Genomic DNA, 23,435 nt, shown 5'->3' with positions numbered 1-23,435 from the left:
TATACCAATAAATCAAAGCAACAGCAGCCCCTAACTTTTTTTTGTTAAAATTCCCCTGCATGTGTACACCAATGGTGCAAGGTTTGTGGGAAAACCAGACTGAAAAGTGTACAGTTTATATTGTTGTGCTGCAGATGCTGGTTCTATGATTGGCTGGCTTTGATACATTCCACCAGCTTGCTATTTTATTTGTACTTGATTGCTTTTATTCTGCTATTTGCCTTTTTTTTCCATTTCAGCCCCTTTTAAGCCCTGGTGCATGCTGCACAAGCCCGGTTTCCAAATGTAAACAGTCCTCCTATTTCCGGGATTTCTTTAGACCCAGTGCACACTGCACAAACCCGTTTAGCTAAAGTAAACACTTCGCAGTAGAAATATCCCTCTCTGGACACAAACATACTCTTCATTTCATGGAATAAGTCAATACAGCCTCAGACACACCCCCTTGCTTAGCTGTGCTTAGCTATGCTCAAATGGAAACCGTGGCGCTCCAATGTGCTTACAACAAGCATGACACACCCATTTGCATGTCAGCTGCTTCTCCTGCTTACACCACTGCTTTATAGCTCCTACATGATTAAGTGCAGCCAAAGAATGGTCTCCCATTTAGTGATTCAGTAAAATTTGCTAATTTGCATACCCCACTGCCTTAGTCCCTGGTTACACCACTACACCGCAGACTTCCTCCTTAGCAACTAGTGTTACCTGTTATTGTTTTGATTCTGCATGCCATATATTATAATGGCAAAATGCTGATTTCAGTTAAAATTGCATTTTCACATTTTGTCCCGGCATGATCCCATTTGCGCGCCGCTGCCCTATGCTTAAACAGCTGAAATCTACCATTAAAAAAATAAACTTTTATTTTTATAATTTTGGAACACTTTTCCATGCCAATGGCCATATATTTGCCCATTGGCATGCCCAAGGAGTATAATGCATGCTTTACTTTGAGCCGTCATGCCTCAATTTTGATATTTTCAGAAATGTACTCGGCTAGTAGCCGAATACATTTCTGCATCTCGTACTGTTCTTGCACAGATGGCTGCCTGCTTACTGGATCACTAATTCACCTCATTTGCATGATTTTCACCAGCAAATGGGGTAATTAGCATTATTCAGTAGTGTCCATGCAAGAATAGTGCTAGCAGGCTCATGCATGCTCCCAGCCTTGTTTACTGGATTGCTCAGCGGCCATATTCCATGTAGGAGCTTCTACACTATTCCTGCATGGAGAAAATCAGTAATTGAATCCCAGGGAACACAGTTGCTCTGGGTGCAAGTAGCAAGTGGGAGACACCAATTGGTGCACAGGCCATCACCTTCTCATGAGCAGTACCTACAAAAGACAAGCTGCTGCCTATGCAATACAGGTCTGAACCCATCAACACAAAGACAGACTGTGACTACACAAACCTAATCATGTGCATTATTCTGAGGAAACTCTTCAGCACTATTACAGGTATGTCAATCATGTAAGCTTATAATAGAATTCAGATGGGAGGATGCAACAATGCTGCTGTCTGGCACCTATGGCCATTCCTGCTTGCCCTGTTTGCATTGACATGGATCACATCTCTGGCCCCTGAGTCACCCCAGCACAGGTCAGCTCATGTATGACTACTACTGTAATGTCTGTTGTCCAATACTGAGTGTGACACTGCTAGGCCAGCTACCTGGATGTTGTAAATATTCATATGTCACCTGTGAATGCTACTATGATACATACGCTTCTTACAAATGTAAGAGACTTAAGGTGCAGAAGTGTGTGTTGAACTGTATGTGATATATTGAGCCCATACCTGACAAATGTCCAGAGTTTTGCAAACTGACCACATGTCTGCCTCATATCTGTAGTCAATACCTCATACAGTTGTGTATTGTCTGGCACATCACTGGCAACCCATTAAAGACTGAAGTCATAACAATAGCAGACATTCGATTGTCAGTTGTCATATCCTGTGAAATAGACCTGTGAATGCGACACCATCTGTGCTGGCAACTAAGTGTGCTTCAGCTAGATATATATTATGACACTATTGTCTGGCCTTTGGCCACCAGTGATATGTGCCTTTGTGTAGATGTCTTGCTCTAACAGGAGCTATGTGTCTTAGCATGAAACCCATGGCAATGCAAGCATACCTTGTCCTGTAGGATGCCGACATTTGTGCAGTCACTGACACCTGCTTTGTAACTGTGGCTAGCACACTAACTTTGCTAGGTTACTCATCCCATCATATGTTTAGAGCCCAAACAGAGGGCTGCAAAGCCACAGGAGATGGAGTGTTGAACATTATCATACACATACACACCTCCAGGCTGGCCAAACAGTATGATGCATGGGAGACATCCTGACTGCAGTCAACAGTTGACAAAACACCTACTCAAATCATAGCATAGGGAAATGTACATCCTATTTTGGCAACTAAACTCCACCTGATGCTCTGTAAGCAACTGTAGCTGTGAGAGATACTTTTAGAGTCTCTCTACCTTACTCTAGTGACATCAATAAATATTGTGAGATCATTAAAAGGACATGGAATATCCTACACACAATAGATTAATTGGAAGGGACTATAGACAGTACACCACATTTTGCATTTAAAAATAAAGTCCTTGAAGAAACATTTGTGCTATAAATCACAACTTTGTATCAAAGGTCCTCAGTCTACCAGGCATAGGACTTTTTCATGTAGATCATGTTCAGCCTGTAAGTATATACTTACGGGCACAACCTACATACATCTTCACATTAACTTTAAAATCGAACTTGATTTTCATTCTGATTGCAGAACTCCAAATATTGTTTATTTTTCAAGTTGCCAGGTCTGTCATACCTTCTACATAGGCAAAACTAACAGACCATTGAAGAACAGGATTCTCAAACACTATAGGGACATCAGGAATCAGAAAGACACAAATGCCTTAGCACAACATGTTGGTTTGCATGGCTCAGAACACACTTTTAAGTTCTTTGTACTCCAGGTTTTGGATGTTAATATTAGAGGGCATGACACATCTAATAAAACAGAAAGGGCTGAACAGAAATAGATCTTGCTCTTGAATGCAGAAAAACTGCCTGGTTTAAATAGTGTTTCTAGCCTTAAACCTTTCTTGAAAGCATGCCCGCTTAAACATTGTTTTTTTAAACTTAGATTTTATTTGTACTGTTTCCCTTGTATTTATAACAATTGTTGCATTGCTTGTGTGTGCGTGTACCTTTTAATTATTTTGTCAGATTTGCATATGATAGCTGACTGGTTTTGCTTTCTTTTTAAACTCATGTCTTTTTACTTGCTTATTAGTCTGAAGCGATGTTATCAAGAAAGCGCTCACTTATTAATACTTTCTATTTTGTTTAATAGAGGATTTTGCCCAGCCATGTTGGTTCTATGACACACCCCCTGCATTATAAAAGTGCCATATGACACCTCCGCAACCTGATAAAGCAGGAAATGTGTCCAAATGCACAAATAATGGGGGATAAATCCCTGAAAAGGGACACATCATACATATTGCCCTCACAAACTTAGAAAGTTGATAGAAAACAGGTCATACATTAGCATGAATTACCGAAGGATAGAAGTCTGAAAGCAAATGTATGCCAATATTCCCTGACAGCAGTCCATGTGGACAAAGGCACAAATAATGGGGGGAAGGGAATAAAATGGTAAAACTTCTGAAACATTGCCCTCACACACTTAGAAAGTTGATAGAAAACAGGATATGTATTAGCAGTAATCTTTGAAGGATAGAACCTGAAAGCCAAATGTATGCCATTATTTCCCAATTGCTGTCCTCAATGACTTGTCAGAACACCACAATACTCACTTAAATAAAATAATAATATAATAATAATATTATAATTTTTTAATCTAGGCTAAGGAATGTTTATGTGTAGCTAAGCGGGTGTGCGCGTTATGGCCCTCTGTTTACCAAAGCTTAAACATCCCATAGGAGATAGATACAAATATACAGTGCACTTTCCAAGCTGGGATAGTGTAGTGGTTAGAGTCGTGGCTTTCCATACAGGCATTTGAGTACCACGACAGGCAACCTATTTTTATATGGGAAAGTAGTGTTAAAATTATTTTTGCAAACATAAATTATGTAGCATCTTTTTTTTGTCAACCAGGGTAATGTAGCTGGTGTACAATGTAAGTGTGCATGCATATAACAGGTGAAACCACCCATGTGCACACAAGTGCCTCATACAGTATAGTCTCACCCCTTGACAATGTAAGGAAAGTGCATAGAGGGATGTCATGTAAACTATATCATATACACTTAATAAATTAAATCAGTTCTCTGACATATTTAAAAAAAATAAAAGTGAGCAATGGTTAGCAATGTTCACCTATGCTTAGCAAGTGTAACCATTGCTAAGATGTGAATGCTAAGCAGCAGGTACCTCAGCTAAGTGGATTTGTGCACAGTTAAACACTGCTCAACAACTTCCCTTTAAGCAGTGTTAAAACCAGCTTAGCAGATTTGTGCACTGCCTAGTGGAGCTTAACCTTTTCAAAATGGTCCAGTGACAGCAAAGGGGGGAATAGCGCACTATTTAAATGGCACAGGTAGGAATACAGCCATAATCTGTTATAGTCCATCTGTGCAGATACAATGGCTGTTATAGGAGAGGGAGTACACCTTCAGGCACAATGCTGGAGCATTCGGGAGTCCAGGGTCATGGCTGGACTCCTAGATAAAAAGCATGAGGAGAGACTGCTGCAGGGCCAGTACCAGGGCTCTCAATACAAAGCAGAGGCCTGGCACCATCTCGCATGTGACCTCACCAGTGCTATTGGCATTCCTCGGACCAGTGATCAGGTACGATACCACTATGCTGACCTAAAGCATAGGAAGGGGGTGCTCTTGGGCCAGTGAATCCAAGATGGATGGGCCCAGAATGCTGCAGTAGTGTGCAAGTATCACTATCAAATAGCTTGTAGCAAATACTAGCCTGAGAATGTGATCGACAGATATCCATAATGTGTGTTTTTCTCTCCTACAGCTGCAGCAGAGAGGGCTGTGAACATGGAAGCCCACAGTAACAAACTGCTGAGGTGGTGCCGATAGGCTGATGAATACAAATCTATTTTGCAGTATTTTCTTAAAATAGCTAAGAAGGAGTACATTGCTTACTGCTGGTTGGTGTACTATTACTGTGTGAACTGAATAAATAAAAAAGTATGACTGACGAATATTGAAGTACAATAAAGTTATGTTTATTCTGGTATGTTGTTGTAGTCATATATAGAATGTATGCAGGTTCTTCACAGCAAATATGGCTGTGACAGCATGCATTAACTGATGTGCATCTGTGAAAAAGCTGTTAGGAGAAACCATAGATGGTGAAGCACACTCACATAACAACAGTTCAGGGTACCCCTCCTGTGCCAGATATGTAACCCTGACATGCACAAGTTCCCTCTAGTCATGTACCCAGAGTTGTCACAGTTTGTATCATACCATTCCAGGCTGACAGTTTAATTGGTATGTTTGTACTACAGAAGCTATGGCAATAGGTAGATGTAACGTGAGGCCAGAACATAGAAGCATTAATGGATTTTCTGTCCCCCACACCCCCACTCTCATCTGCATCAGTAATTATTGCTCATATACTACAGGTATGTTGTGCTCCAACCCTAATGTTGGGACGTGTGTTATATTATTGTTAAAATTTTTGATTGCTTGCATGTTAACATACCATTTTTGGTGGCCTATTACCTTCAATGTTACTGGCATGCTATTATGATGCATACTGTTGTTCCATTTGTGCATGTGTTCTGTTTGCTATGCAACTGTTTCAAATCTGTTTTATGGGGTTAATTGGAACACCCATGCATGCTGTTATAACTAATCTTGAAATGTGTTGTTCATGACTAACCAACATAATTTGTAAAGCCTCAACACCCTAGCACATTTGGGAAGGTATATCCCAGTGGATCTGCCTGTCCCACCTCATCTGGCCATGGCACTGGGTCCTAGCACATCTGGGACCCAACCTGGACCTTCCTTGTCCGCTGGTCCTACATCACCTTCGGTGGAACCACAGCAGGGGATGGGACCCACCCCCCCTCAGAGTGGGCGTGGACAGGAGGCCATCACCAGCAGTCAGGTGTGGGGTTTGGTGCACAGCACCCTTTGATCCAAGGTTGGATAGCATCTGCACCAGATTGAAGGCTGCCTGTTGCACCTTGAGGGGCAGGCTGACCCCCCACAGCCACCTTTGGGGCTGTGAAGGTGCTGTTGTGACTGCCCATGGGTGGGGATCTCAGTCCCAATGTAACCATATGGGGGCCCCTGGGCTTCGGATTCCCAACCACCCTCCCTGTCAAATGTGTTTACCCCCTCATGTGTCATATACCACCCCGTCTGCTGTCTTGTCTGTCTCTCTACCCAACCTACCTCCCCAGATGTACCTACAATCCTTCCCCAACATCACATTCTCATCTAAAAAGAAAAGAAAAGGACATCTGTCCCAAAAAAAAAAATATTGCCCCATATATAGCTGTCCATTTTGCACACATGTCCACTGGACACATGTAATCTGGTCCAACTGGCTTGACAACACATTTCTGTTGTCCTCACCCCTCTCTCTGGGGTTTGAGTGTCCAATTTTACTTCCAAATTGTGTGCAAATGCACAGCTGTTACTGTATAAGAAATGGACAGCTAAGGACCTTCCCTACACCCATCCTTCACATCCCTAGCTATCTTTCATATTGTTTTTCCCTGTGTGTGCCCCTTTTTCACCACTTTCCTATCACCCCTTTTTCTTTTCTTTTAAAGAAATTAGTAAGGGTGTAAGCGTGAGTAAGCAGGAGTAAGCGAGAGTAAGCTAGTTTGAGCAATCCTAAGTGAAGTCAACACAGATTAAGCATCTGTACATTTAACCGTGTGTTGGCATCACTTACCATCGTGCAACCTGTGCAAACCAACTTATAGCTGCTTAAAACTGCTTTAATCACTCTGTTTACATCAGCCACTTTTCTGCCTAGCAAGAAAGTAGCCATCCCTGCCAAATCTCTAACCCAGGCCCCTGTATACCATAGTCAGAGCAATATACCACTAGAGCATTTCAGTTGTAAGGATAGCAGATGCTTTTTCAAATATATCATGCAGTAGAGTCATTCAACAGCAGGGAAAGGATTCTGTAGAATCAGTTAGGTTTTGTATATATACATATACACATGTATATATGTATGGAGATGCATATATATGGAAAAATATATACATAATCTAAATTGAGATATACATATAAATTATATATATATATATATATATATATATATATATATATATATATATATATAAAGAAAATAAAATATATATATATATATATATATATATATATATATATGCTCATACCATGTAGTGGAGTCATACCAAAAAAAAGCATAACTTTCAACCTCTTAGAGCAAGAAATCTGGCCAAAGGCTGTCCAAATGGGGGGACAATGGGCCAAAACTAGGGACATATTTTAAATATTGTTCTTATAAATGTAAATTGTTGCCAGAGTGACAGGGTCTGTTTCAGCATACATGTTCTGAAGGATGTGAGTTCTAAAACTGAAATGTATGTCATCATTTACTGACAGAAATCCTCAGATCATGACAGTGATTTACCAGGGAAATAAAAATAATGAATCTGTGGAACAGACCAGAAATATGAGCAATAAATCAGGAAATTCTGAAACAATCTGGCCAGTCAAGAGGTAGGCTCAGAAGCCCTTAGTGCAACGACTCTGGACCAAGCCTGACAAAGTGTGAGGAGAATGCCATGAAAACAGGGACATATCTGAAATACTGTAGTAGATAAGCTGACACAGTTGCTGCAGTAACACCCTCCTGTCTGTGCTACCATATATTGACTGAAATATCACAAGTCCAACACTCAGTTACTTCTTACTAGTTAGTGACTTAAATCCTCACATCATCCCACTGATATGTGAGAAATGGACAACAGTTATGGGGGCCAGGCAACAGTACATCCTACAAATATCTGGACATAGCATCACATTAGGGAAACTACACTCAGCTGCTAAGCATGTCACCAAGCACCGTCCAAACTTCAGTATTTGAAAATATATCAGACACTACAGGGATGTGCATACCCACAACCAACTTCACCACAGTCACAGTGACATACCTGTAAGCCAAATGAACATTACAGTATAAGGACTGTGTGAACAAAAACATTTCAACATGTTTGCCACTCACACACTACCCCCACATATACTGGCCCAATTCACAGTGTAGTATGATACCTGACTGTGGTATGGGACATGTCTCAGTCTGCACCTACAAACATATACAACAGATAGACCACCAGAAACTGGAGCAGCATGCACAGGCAGATAGAAAAGGAGTCATAACACATATATCTACCCCCCTCCCTACACAGGCCAAATAACATTGACACGCTACACTGCTACAGAATCCTAACAGTCTGTCAACAATCACCAGAAATACATAGACCTCTCAACTGTTCAGAGTCCCACAGAATGTCCAAGCTTTGTCCTCATATATAAGGCCTCTTACACATAACATGTCTGGCATTCTGATACATCACTGGGATGGTATCAGGAATGAAGGCACTAAATAATGATATACCCTACCTATCACCCTCTTACTGCATGACATCTGGACAAAACCTGACATACTTGGGGGACAGAGGTCCAAAAACAGGGGCATATGTGAAATATTGCTGTTATAAACTGAGGCAGTTGCTGGTGTAACAAGGTTGGTTGTAACATATCTTTTCTGTGGGATATGAAGTCAGAAACACAAATGGACGGTACCTTTTACTGACTGCAATGCCCACAGTATGCTACTGATTTTCCAAAGACAAAAAATGTCTGAAGAACACACCAAACACAAGAGTCCAAAATCTGGCCATTCTGCAGATAGCCCTACAGCTGAGAGTTATGTCAACCACATAACACTGTCAGACTTAAAATCATGCAGAAAAGCCATCTTCACACAAACCCTGTTAAACTAGCATTAATCCAACTGCATAACAGCAATACTTACATTCTGTCCCTACATCTGGAACATTCTCTCCCTGTTTTTTGGGCTGTCTCGACAGTGTTTGTTGTAAGAGGTATTTCCAACTACCCTCTGTGATGCCGTGGTTCACACATTTGCGTGAAGTCCTCCCACAGGAAAGGAAAAAGAGCAATGCCCACATGAAGCACTGAATTATAGGAGTGTGTTGCCATCCCATTGGCTATAGAAATAACACCACAGCTGTTCTGCATACAATTAGCAAGTGGAGGACATCAATTGGTGCACAGGCCATCAGCTGCTCATGAGCTTTACCTACAAAAGGCAAGCTGCTGCCTTTGAAAAACAGATGTATACCCCACAAATGGGAGAGAGAGAGAGACAGACAGACAGACAGATAAAGGAACCAAACAACACATACTGGAATCAAACCAACCATACTTGGAAAAAAAGGTATGTCAAACAAGTAAGCATGTAATGGAATGCAGGAGGGGGTATGTAATAATGGGAAATAGGAAGTTCAACAAATATGTCTCAACAAGACTTACTGTACTGATATATTACTGATCAGAACCTATGGCCATAGCATTTGGGTCTGTATGCAGTGACATAGATCAAAGCTCAGGCCACTGAGTCACCCCAGGAAAGGATGACTCACATATGACTACTACTGGAGTGCGTGTTAAACAATACTGACTGTGACACCACTTGGCCAACTACTGGGATGTCATAGATATCCGTATGTTAATTGTGAATACGACTATGATATACATGTGTGTCTCAGAAATGTGAGAGACCTATACAGGGTATTTGCATAGTGAAATTCTGTTGCAGATATGTGTGTTTGTTGAACTGCATGTGATATACTGAGCTAATACCATTCAACTGTCCAGTGTTATACACACTGACCATATGTGTGCCTCATATCTGTATTTACTCATAGAATTGTATTATGTCTGGCAAAACACTGGCAACCTGTGAAACTGACATTACGACATCTCCTTCTCTTTCTTTTGGCTGTTCCCATTAGGGGTCGCCACAGCAGATCTTCTACCTCCATTTCTTCCTGTCTTCTACATCTTGATCTGTCACACCAACTACCTCCATGTCCTCTATCACCACATACATACACCATAACTTAGGCCTTCCTCTTTTCCTCTTACATGGCAGTTTCATCATTACCATCCTTTCCCAATATACTCAGCATCTCTCCTCAGCACATGTCCAAACCAACATAATCCCGCATCTCTCTGGCTGTGTCTCCAAACTGTCCAACCTGGGCAGACCATCTAACATGCATATTCCTAATCCTGTCCACCCTCATCACACAAAGTGTAAATCTTAACATCTTTATTTCTGCCACATACAGCTGTGACTCCTGCCTTTTTGTCAATGCCACTGTCTCCAACCCATATAACATAGTTGGTCTCACTACCCTCTTGTAGACATTCCCTCTCACTGTTAATGGTACTCATCTGTCACAAATCACTCCTGCACTCTTCTCCCCCCTCCACACCCTGCCTGTGCTCTCTTCTTCACTTCTCCCCCACACTCATCATTATTCTGAACTGTTGATCCCAAGTATTTAAACTCATCCACTTTTGCAAAGTCTACTCCCTGCTTCCTCACCATTCTTCTATCCTCCCTCCCATTCACACACATATATTCTGTCTTAGACCTGCTGGCCATCATTCCTCCAGCCTCTAGAGCATATTTCCATCTCTCCTGGGTCTGCTCAACCTGTTCCCTACTCTCACTACAGATCACAATGTCATCTGCAAACATCACAGTCAATGGGGACTCCTGTCTGATCTTGTCTGTCAACCTGTCCATCACCATTGCAAATAAGAAAGGGCTCAGAGCTGATCCCTGATATAATCCCACCTCCACCTGAAATGGACCTGTCACTTCCACTGCAGAACTCACCGCTGTCACACTACCTTTGTATGTACCTTTGATTATTTTAAACCTATAGAAGAGGAACTCATCGGCAGAGTGGAAGGTGAGCACAAAACCTTAACTTCGTTGTTCAAGAGTGATTTCTGTATGCTGAGACTCAGTAATATGCTGAGGCAGCTTATGCTTTACAGCAACAAGTTAGAGCAAGTAAAATTAAAGAAACTTAAAAGAGATTGTGATGATTTTCAACTCGGCCGCATTTTTATGTGGCCGAGACTAAATACTGTGGCTTCTATGGAAGATAATTGTGAGCGGATAAATGACGCTCAGTTTAGCACACCCAGTACGACCAAGCAGACTGACAAATTGGTTGATACTGCTTCCACTAATGATATTAGTCCCACAAATACGGCAGGGGTTATTATTTCATCTACTTCCACCATTCCCTGCAATCAGGAAGGTCTCAAAGGTGTAATAACTGCGGGTGCGAGACCAAAAGACAATGGACAGGTTGTGAACCTAATTCCAGGGGTAGCGGCTACTTTAAATTTTCCCCTACCCTACAGGGTTCGGACACAGGAGCGCTCAACCAGCAGAGGAAGTGGGAAGCGCAAACTATCGGGCGAGGTTCGCGAACCAAGGAGAAAGAGGAACTAAATACTTTATTTTTTAACTTGTCGTCAAAAACTTTCTCGGACATTGAATGCTCTGTTTTGAACAGGGGACTTTCCTTTATACCCTCCCAAGGCAGTGGTTTATCTGATACACTGATTATGTTAAGAAAATTTGCTAGGAAGGTAGCTTTAAAATGTTTGTTTAAGGACTCTGGTGAAGAAATTGTAAATTGCAAAAATGCTATGAATAAGAGAAAAAGTACTTTTGTACCACACTTGCCAAGTCAAGTTGACTGCTTTTTAAGAGCATGTGAACATGATCTGTACCTCTATTATAAGGGGAAGACGCATAAGCATATATTTGTGAACCTGGATGGTGCACAGAAGCAAGCACTAGAGTCGTTGAGTAATGATGTTAATTTAGTGTTCAGACCTGCCGACAAAGGGGGGGGGAATTGTAGCCATGGATGCTGTTTTTTATCATGATTTAATGATGGAGATGTTAAATGATGACTTAGCATATATGGAACTAGACAAAATTGAGGTAAATTCTATAATAAGAAATGTCCATGATACTTTTTACGATCTTTTGATGACGAGATGCATTGACAAAACTTTATATGACTATCTGATGATAGAAGCCCCATTAATTCCCCTTATCAAAGGCCTTCCCAAGATACATAAAGGAACGTTTCCTCCACCTTTACGACCTATTGTATCTGGGAGGCTGTGGGTTACTGAACATGCTTCCCACTATGTACAGTCTAAACTGGGTCCCCTGGTAGGTTCCATCCCTACCATATTAAAGAATTCCTTTGACCTACTAGAAGATCTGAAGAGCACGGCCTTATTTGATAATTTGAGGTCTGATACATTTATGGTTGTTCTGGACATAAAAAATCTATTCACCAGTATTCCCAATGAATTTGGGATAGATGCAGTTAGGGATTGCTTGGTTGAAATGAGTGGACTCGACAGTACGGATCAGCTGACTATTTGTAGTCTTTTAGATCTTATCTTGAACAACAACGTCTTCTTGTTTCAAGAAAGGATGTTTAGGCAAACATGGGGGGTGGCCATGGGCACCCCCTGTGCCAATGCCTATGCCAATTTGGCGGTCTACATATGGGAAAAGACGTTTATTTTTAATGACGTAAGATTTGGAGCTAACGTCATTTTATACAGACGTTTTGTTGACGATATCCTCCTTTTTTGGAATGGAGGTATCGAATCCTTGAATGAGTTTATAGAATATATGAATTCAACCACATCTTTTCTGAGCTTTACCTATGAGCACTCCTTTATGGAAGTGAATTATCTTGACATTACTATCTATAAAAATGCACTGTGTGAGGTTACCACCTCCTTATTCAGGAAACCATGTTGGAGGAATGGCATACTCCACTATGGGAGTATGCATCCTAGATATATCTTCCCCAATGTTGTTAGAAATCAATTGACAAGGATAGAGAGACTCTGTAATATCAATGGTGTTAAAGAATGTCTCTTGGACTTTCAGGTTAAATGCTTTTTGGATAGGGGTTACCCCCCTGAGTTGGTATTTAGTTATAGGCATGAAACTAACCTGAATGGTGAAGGGCTTCAAAAAAGTGGGGCCTTAAGTAGATATAGAGGACATACTATTAGACCGAAAATTAGATGTCAAGTTTATTTTGATATCAAATATACAAATGACATAAAATATATTAGGGACATTATCCTTAGTAACTGGAAGTTACTTACTATGGATGGTGAACTGTTGAAAATTGTAGGGGAGAGACCTAATTTTAGATATAATAATTGTTTTAATCTAAAGAGATTATTATGTAGAGAGAATACTAAGATTGAACCATTAGACATCAGAGCAAGGTTTAAGCAAGGAACCTTTCCCTGTAGGAAATGCTCTACCTGTAAATTTATTTCAACTGAGCAGAAGTTTGAACATGCTGAGCTAGGCTTACTATTTGAATCCAACTTATATGCAACATGTGATACAGCAAATGTTGTATATCTAGCTGATTGTGACAGCTGTGAGGCATATTATGTGGGAATGACCACACGGAGACTCAAAGACCGAGTCTATAACCATATCTATGACATAAGAAAAGCTAATGTTAATAATGCCTTGGCTAAACACTGTCAATTATATCCGAATCATGGATTCAGATTTAGGGTATTACAGATACAACATCTAAATAGAAGAGAAGGAGATTCCCCAGGAGCCCTTGAACTAAGTGAGCTGAAGTGGATTCTTAAACTTAGAGCCCATAGAGCACCAGGGCTAAATTCAGCTGTTAATATTAGGCCCGCACTGCTATAATTTATTGTTTTCTTTTCCTTTTATTTTATTTCTTTTTCTTGTTTGTTCTTCTATACCGCCTTTAAACTTGCTTTTTTCCAGCACATATTTCCTTCCCTTTCTTTTCCTTCCTACTTTCCCTTATCCTTTTCTCCCCCCCCTTCAAACCTCATGCCTCCCTCCCCCTTTACCGCTTTCCTCTTTCCCCTCCCCTTTTTTGCCCTCCTTTCTCTCCTTTTTGTGCCTGCTTTGATATTTTTCCTTTTCTTCCTTTTCTTTCTTTATACACCATCTCTTTTCCCTCCCATTTTTCTTCTTTATTTCTTTCCTTCTTTTTCTTTTCTCCCTGCTTACCTGCATTATAAATGTCTGTTAGATTCTCATATACATATCCAGTAGAAGATGTATTGTTGATATATTTAGTGCTTATCTTATTTTAATGTTACTAGTTTATAATGAATATGATAAGTAGTTGCATCTAGGAAAATAGGTCTTGTTATTAGTTTTAAATATAACTTTTAAAGTTTCTTTTATACACATAATATATTTTGAATGAAAATGGATGTGTCAGTATGGTTGCCTTTTTTACCTTATATGGGCAGTGTTTCCTATCTAGCCAATAAGCTAGCCTAATGATTTGATTCAATTGTTTAATTAATTGTTTGTTAGTATTTTGGCTTTCTGTATATAAGGAATGAATTAAGTTTTAAATTTTGTAACCTGATGAAGCGCACGATTACTGTGCGTGAAAGCGCTTGTTTTTACTCAATTAAATAAGAATTGTTTGATCTTAAGCATTGTGGTGGTTCCAGTGTTTTTCAACTACTACCTTTGTTCTTTTCCACTGAGAACCTTTGGATGGTTGTACTGGGTTTGGTGCTAATAGTGATATTTCTTTTCATTGTGCTCCTGGTCGATCAACACATTATGGAGATGCCGAACATAGAACTGGACTACAATCCGATGACCACAGGGAGAGCTGAAAATTGGAATGATTTCTTTTACAAGCAGGAGAACCCTTTATTGAACTTTGCTGCTCAAGGAACTGTTCCATCCACTGAAATATCAGAAACGGATAACCTGCAAGAATTTTATGGGCAACTCAGATCTTTAGAGAACAATCTCTACAAATTACATCGGTTGATTTGGCAGAGGAAACACCTTGAGGCATGCCTCCACTTCAAGGGTATTCCACGAGGCATGCGCGTCCTCTGCATGCCGAGCTACGGGGATGCACATCCAGAACTGCTACGAAAATGGCAGTTGTTAAATATTGAGCTTGGCAACAACTATATTCGCCTACTAATTGATTATTTTAAACCTATAGAAGAGGAACTCATCGGCAGAGTGGAAGGTGAGCACAAAACCTTAACTTCGTTGTTCAAGAGTTATTTCTGTATGCTGAGACTCAGTAATATGCTGAGGCAGCTTATGCTTTACAGCAACAAGTTAGAGCAAGTAAAATTAAAGAAACTTAAAAGAGATTGTGATGATTTTCAACTCGGCCGCATTTTTATGTGGCCGAGACTAAATACTGTGGCTTCTATGGAAGATAATTGTGAGCGGATAAATGAACCTCAGTTTAGCACACCCAGTACGACCAAGCAGACTGACAAATTGGTTGATACTGCTTCCACTAATGATATTAGTCCCACAAATACGGCAGGGGTTATTATTTCATCTACTTCCACCATTCCCTGCAATCAGGAAGGTCTCAAAGGTGTAATAACTGCGGGTGCGAGACCAAAAGACAATGGACAGGTTGTGAACCTAATTCCAGGGGTAGCGGCTACTTTAAATTTTCCCCTACCCTACAGGGTTCGGACACAGGAGCGCTCAACCAGCAGAGGAAGAGGGAAGTGCAAACTATCGGGCGAGGTTCGCGAACCAAGGAGAAAGAGGAACTAAATACTTTATTTTTTAACTTGTCGTCAAAAACTTTCTCGGACATTGAATGCTCTGTTTTGAACAGGGGACTTTCCTTTATACCCTCCCAAGGCAGTGGTTTATCTGATACACTGATTATGTTAAGAAAATTTGCTAGGAAGGTAGCTTTAAAATGTTTGTTTAAGGACTCTGGTGAAGAAATTGTAAATTGCAAAAATGCTATGAATAAGAGAAAAAGTACTTTTGTACCACACTTGCCAAGTCAAGTTGACTGCTTTTTAAGAGCATGTGAACATGATTTATACCTCTATTATAAGGGGAAGACGCATAAGCATATATTTGTGAACCTGGATGGTGCACAGAAGCAAGCACTAGAGTCGTTGAGTAATGATGTTAATTTAGTGTTCAGACCTGCCGACAAAGGGGGGGGGGAATTGTAGCCATGGATGCTGTTTTTTGTCATGATTTAATGATGGAGATGTTAAATGATGACTTAGCATATATGGAACTAGACAAAATTGAGGTAAATTCTATAATAAGAAATGTCCATGATACTTTTTACGATCTTTTGATGATGAGATGCATTGACAAAACTTTATATGACTATCTGATGATAGAAGCCCCATTAATTCCCCTTATCAAAGGCCTTCCCAAGATACATAAAGGAACATTTCCTCCACCTTTACGACCTATTGTATCTGGGAGGCTGTGGGTTACTGAACATGCTTCCCACTATGTACAGTCTAAACTGGGTCCCCTGGTAGGTTCCATCCCTACCATATTAAAGAATTCCTTTGACCTACTAGAAGATCTGAAGAGCACGGCCTTATTTGATAATTTGAGGTCTGATACATTGATGGTTGTTCTGGACATAAAAAATCTATTCACCAGTATTCCCAATGAATTTGGGATAGATGCAGTTAGGGATTGCTTGGTTGAAATGAGTGGACTAGACAGTACGGATCAGCTGACTATTTGTAGTCTTTTAGATCTTATCTTGAACAACAACGTCTTCTTGTTTCAAGAAAGGATGTTTAGGCAAACATGGGGGGTGGCCATGGGCACCCCCTGTGCCAATGCCTATGCCAATTTGGCGGTCTACATATGGGAAAAGACGTTTATTTTTAATGACGTAAGATTTGGAGCTAACGTCATTTTATACAGACGTTTTGTTGACGATATCCTCCTTTTTTGGAATGGAGGTATCGAATCCTTGAATGAGTTTATAGAATATATGAATTCAACCACATCTTTTCTGAGCTTTACCTATGAGCACTCCTTTATGGAAGTGAATTATCTTGACATTACTATCTATAAAAATGCACTGTGTGAGGTTACCACCTCCTTATTCAGGAAACCATGTTGGAGGAATGGCATACTCCACTATGGGAGTATGCATCCTAGATATATCTTCCCCAATGTTGTTAGAAATCAATTGACAAGGATAGAGAGACTCTGTAATATCGATGATGTTAAAGAATGTCTCTTGGACTTTCAGGTTAAATGCTTTTTGGATAGGGGTTACCCCCCTGAGTTGGTATTTAGTTATAGGCATGAAACTAACCTGAATGGTGAAGGGCTTCAAAAAAGTTGGGCCTTAAGTAGATATAGAGGACATACTACTAGACCGAAAATTAGATGTCAAGTTTATTTTGATATCAAATATACAAATGACATAAAATATATTAGGGACATTATCCTTAGTAACTGGAAGTTACTTACTATGGATGGTGAACTGTTGAAAATTGTAGGGGAGAGACCTAATTTTAGATGTAATAATTGTTTTAATCTAAAGAGATTATTATGTAGAGAGAATACTAAGATTGAACCATTAGACATCAGAGCAAGGTTTAAGCAAGGAACCTTTCCCTGTAGGAAATGCTCTACCTGTAAATTTATTTCAACTGAGCAGAAGTTTGAACATGCTGAGCTAGGCTTACTATTTGAATCCAACTTATATGCAACATGTGATACAGCAAATGTTGTATATCTAGCTGATTGTGACAGCTGTGAGGCATATTATGTGGGAATGACCACACGCAGACTCAAAGACCGAGTCTATAACCATATTTATGACATAAGAAAAGCTAATGTTAATAATGCCTTGGCTAAACACTGTCAATTATATCCGAATCATGGATTCAGATTTAGGGTATTACAGATACAACATCTAAATAGAAGAGAAGGAGATTCCCCAGGAGCCCTTGAACTAAGTGAGCTGAAGTGGATTCTTAAACTTAGAGCCCATAGAGCACCAGGGCTAAATTCAGCCGTTAATATTAGGCCCGCACTGCTATAATTTATTGTTTTCTTTTCCTTTTATTTTATTTCTTTTTCTTGTTTGTTCTTCTATACCGCCTTTAAACTTGCTTTTTTCCAGCACATATTTCCTTCCCTTTCTTTTCCTTCCTACTTTCCCTTATCCTTTTCTTTCCCCCCCTCCCCCTTCAAACCACATGCCTCCCTCCCCCTTTACCGCTTTCCCCCTCTTTCCCCTCCCTCCCCCCCCTTTTTTTTGCCCTCCCTTTCTCTCCTTTTTGTGCCTGCTTTGATATTTTTTCCTTTTCTTCCTTTTCTTTCTTTATACACCATCTCTTTTCCCCTTCCCCTTTTTCTTCTTTATTTCTTTCCTTCTTTTTCTTTTCTCCCTGCTTACCTGCATTATAAATGTCTGTTAGATTCTCATATACATATCCAGTAGAAGATGTATTGTTGATATATTTAGTGCTTATCTTATTTTAATGTTACTAGTTTATAATGAATATGATAAGTAGTTGCATCTAGGAAAATAGGTCTTGTTATTAGTTTTAAATATAACTTTTAAAGTTTCTTTTATACACATAATATATTTTGAATGAAAATGGATGTGTCAGTATGGTTGCCTTTTTTACCTTATATGGGCAGTGTTTCCTATCTAGCCAATAAGCTAGCCTAATGATTTGATTCAATTGTTTAATTAATTGTTTGTTAGTATTTTGGCTTTCTGTATATAAGGAATGAATTAAGTTTTAAATTTTGTAACCTGATGAAGCGCACGATTACTGTGCGTGAAAGCGCTTGTTTTTACTCAATTAAATAAGAATTGTTTGATCTTAAGCATTGTGGTGGTTCCAGTGTTTTTCAACTACTACCTTTGTATATATCCTGTAGCACTCTTACAGATTCCTCCACCACTCCTGACTTCCTCATACAATACCACAACTCCTCTCTAGGCACCATGTTATATGCTTTCTCTAAGTCCAAAAAGACACAACGCAGCTCCTTCCGACATTCTCCATACTTCTCCATCAACACTCTCAGAGCAAACATCACATTTTTACTGGTCTTTCCTGGCATGAAACCATACTGCTGATCACTATTCCTCACCTCCCTTCTTAACCTAGCTTCCACTATTCTTTTCCATAACTTCATGCTGTGACTGATCTATGTTATCCCTCTGTAGTTGCTACAGCTCTGCACATCACCCTTATTTTTATAATCGGTAGACAAACACTTTTTCTCCACTCCCCATGCATCCTCTCCCTTTCTAAGATTACATTAAACAATCTGGTTAAAAGACCATTGCCATTTCTCCTAAAAACCTCCATGCTTCCACAGGTATGTCATCTGGACCAACAGCCTTTCCATTCTTAATCCTCTTCATAGCTGTCCTCATTTCCTCCTTGCTAATCTGTTGCAATTCCTGATTCACAATACCCACATCATCCAACCTTCTTTCTCTCTCTTTCTCTCTCTCTCTCATTCTCTTCATTCAACAGCCTCTCAAAGTACTCTTTCTATCCGCTCAACACACTCTTCTCACTTGTGAGTACGTTTCCCTCATTATCCTTTATCACCCTTATCTGCTGCACATCCTTCCTAGCTTGGTCCCTCTGTCTAGCCAATTAGTACAGGTCCTATTCTCCATCCTTAGTGTCCAACCTTTCATGAAACCCTTCATACGCCTCATCCTTAGCCTTTGTCACCTCTCTCTTTGCTATGCACCTCATTTCCTTATACTCCTGTCTACTTTCTTCATCTCACTGACAATCTCACTTCTTCTTCACCAGCCTCTTTCTCTGTATACTCCCCTGTACTTCCTCATTCCACCACCAGGTCTCCTTGTCCTCCTTCCTCTGTCCAGATGTCACACCAAGCACCTTTCTAGTCATCTCCCTTACTAGCTCTGCTGTAGTTACCCAGATATTCGGTAACTCTTCACTGCCACCCACTGCCTGTCTTAACTCTTCCCTGAGCTCAACCTCACAGTCACCCTTTTTCAGTTTCCACCATTTGATCCTGGGAGATGCGCTCACACTCCTTCTCCTCTTCTTGATCACCAGCGTCATCCCACAGACCAACATTCCATGCTGCCTAACTACACTTTCCCCTGTCACCACTTTACAGTCTCCAATCCCCTTCAAACAGGCCCTCCTGCATAGGAGATAATCCACCTGTGTACATCTTCCTCCACTCCTGCATGTCACCCTATGCTCCTCTGTCTTGTTAAAATATGTATTCACCACAGCCATGTCCATCCTTTTTACATATTCCACCATCATCTCACCTTCTGCATTCCTTTGCTTAACACCATACCTCCCCATCCCTTCTGCATCCCCTCTGTTCCCTTCACCAACATGCCCACTGAAATCTGTTCCAATCACCACTCTCTCACCCTTGGGTACTGTCATCCGCACTTCATCCAACTCACTCCAATTTTTTTCTGTCTCATCCATCGCACACACAACTAGTGGAGCATATGCACTAACAGTCATCATTACACCATCAATTCCCAGCTTCATAAACATCACTCTATCTGACACTCTTTTCATCTCCAAAAACACTCTTGCCATACTGTTCCTTCAGGATAACACCTACACCATTCCTCCTCCCATCCACACTATGATAGAACTATTTGGACCTGATTCTGATACACCTAGCCTTACCCCGCTTCCATCTAGTCTATTGCACACACAATATGTCAATATTCCTTCTGTCCATCATATCAGCTAGCTCTGTCCCCATACCAGTCATACTGCCAACATTAAAAGCTCCTACCCTCATTACCACACTCCTAGCCTTTCTCCTGTCTTCCTGCCATATGAGCACTGGACATTCTCCAGGGTATGTTTGTGAATACAAAGGCTACTGTGCTATCAAATGACTTGTGTGTTACAGCAATATTAAGAAAGTGTCACTAATTTTGACCCATTGCCCCCCATGTATGTGTGGTGTCCTCCAGATGTCCTGCTCTAACAGGTTGACAGGAGTGATGGAGCAGCAAGAGTGTAAATACTGTGTGCCATACTGACATAGAACAGAAATGTACATCAGGTACAATCTGTGCACATGTATGTATGAGTAGGTGTACCTGGCTGCCTCATAACAACAGACACGGGACGCAAAATTTCAGGGAAATAAGCTGTACATGTTGTACATGTGTGTAATCTCAGTTTCTGTGCATCCAACAGAGTTAGATTTCTAAAGCTACTGGTTGTTGCATTGCCCTGACACAGACATGGGTACTAGACAAAGCATGATTATCAGGTTGAAATTGGAGAGGTGTCCAACTGTATTATGACTTTGTGTCCATGCCTACTACAATCCATGCCTACTACAAACAGCTATATGACCACTGACATAGCTGTATGGACTCAGCAATACCTTACCTGTAAAACCTGTCTCCACCAAAGCAGAGTAATCCCCTTTGCTGGACAGCAGCAATACACAAACCACATAATTGGTCACTATATTGGCTGTACAAGGCAAAGTAGGAGCAGGCACCAACTTGACAGCAAGTCAACCTTTTTCTGAATGAGCATATAAGGTCACAGGTGGATTACTGTAAGGTTAACTATAAGTACAAATTGGACACATCCACCAAGGGCAATCACAAGGCTGTCTTCACATATGTCTGCAATCTCAGAGGCAACAACCCAACCCACCATGTAATGGTGGTCAATCATTTCACACTGTATGCAAGCAAAGCATGAGCACCACTGACATCCTATCTGCAAGGAATATGGCCACTGTCATCCTTCTACACAAACTCGAATGATGAATGGTGGTTTATGCAATGTACTGGCCCTCATTGGGTGGAACATGACACATCAGGACCAACAGTGCAATGCAGGTTCATACTGTGCTGATAGATGACAGGGGTATGATGTGGTTGTAAGTGGTGGCTAATGATAGGCAATATTGATGTGCTGGCTCTGTAAATAACTCTGGGCAATGTCTGAGGTCCTGTGATGTGTTTTCCTGTTTATGTCTTCCAGTTGGCATGCAGTATCAGCCAGCATACACTGCAGTGGATAATGCAACTATCACTGATGCAATAATACAGCACCATGCGGTGCTGTTCGGCCAGAGAAAACAAAATATGCAGGAGCAGTCTGCCCTGTGGGGTGACCTTGTCCACAGAGTGAACACCTTGGGCCTCCATGGCCACACATACGATCAGGTCAGGCATCGGGCAACTGAAATGATACATTGTGCCCGGCAAAGGGCTGCTGCCATGGTCAGGGACCGTACTGCTACAGGTGGGGGTCCAGACACACAGGCCCCACTTATGGCAACAGAGGAGCTCCTTGCCAACCTTGGAGCAGCCCCCACACAACAGCAAACACATGAATCACCAGTCGTGGAGGTGGATGGCACCCAGACAACTTGTACTGTACCTGTGCAGAAATGTAGCATTCATCTAGTACCAATGCCAAATGTGAGTCTGCTGACAATACCTCTCCCCCACAACTACATAGGTCCCTGTGGTCTGCATGTGGGACAGCAGCATGAAGGCAGTGAGTATGGGATCTTCCTGTTGTGGCTCACCAGTACCCCAGGCATGTTAAGGTCATGCATGTGACCATGCCCACAACTGTTGCTCTCAGCCATTTTGCAATATCTGCATGTTCACTTGTGGTGGGTTTAACTGCATTGCATCACAGTGGTGATCACAGGGGCCTATTTGTAGGAGATGTCACATATCTGTAGCATACCTCATAACCTGTCATTGCAAGAAATCTGGACAAGACTGACAAAATTGGGGGATGAAGGCCCAAAACTAGGGACATATTTTGTAAATTAGTGTTATACAATGCATATAAATGGTGTACACACACCTGTTAGAATACCAGGTATTTGTGATATACAAAAATGAAAACACAATAAAACATTTCCGAAGAAGCTAGATGCATATGTGTGCACAGCCTGAAGCTAATACTATGTTGAAGCAGCTTTTGATATTATTGCAGCATTACATCTTCTTGGGTACACACCTGCCATCAATTACAGAGACTCTTAGATTAACAGCAAATAACAGTCAGCTGTCTACCAGGATTATCCTAAATATTCTCAGTTACCTGCTACAGCAACAGCCATAGTTCACATACAGCTTATGAAGCAGCAAAGGGATCTCATTTGTGAAAGGTATCAGCCCAGAGAAGGGTGCACACACATTTGCACAGCATTGCATACACCATGGAACACAGTGAAGACAGTCATCAAATGGTGGTAGAAATATGGGGCAACAGTCACATTGTAAAGAACTGGACATCCCTCCAAATGTGTGGAAAAGACAAGACCCAAACTGGTCAGACAGCTTGCCAGGAGACCTACAGAAAGACTGCAAGAGTTGTAGGAATCACTGGCAAGTACCGGTTGTGTACTACATGAGACAACAATCTTCGGTATTCTCCACATGTCTGGCCATTGGGGTAGTTTTGGAAGATGGAAGCCTTCTCACACA

The sequence above is a fragment of the Protopterus annectens genome, chromosome 1.part0 (assembly GCF_019279795.1).
Source record: "Protopterus annectens isolate FY-2018-M chromosome 1.part0, PAN1.0, whole genome shotgun sequence".
Lineage (NCBI taxonomy): Eukaryota > Metazoa > Chordata > Ceratodontiformes > Protopteridae > Protopterus > Protopterus annectens.
The sequence above is the reverse complement of the archived record's forward strand: the minus strand, read 5'-3'. Positions refer to the sequence as shown.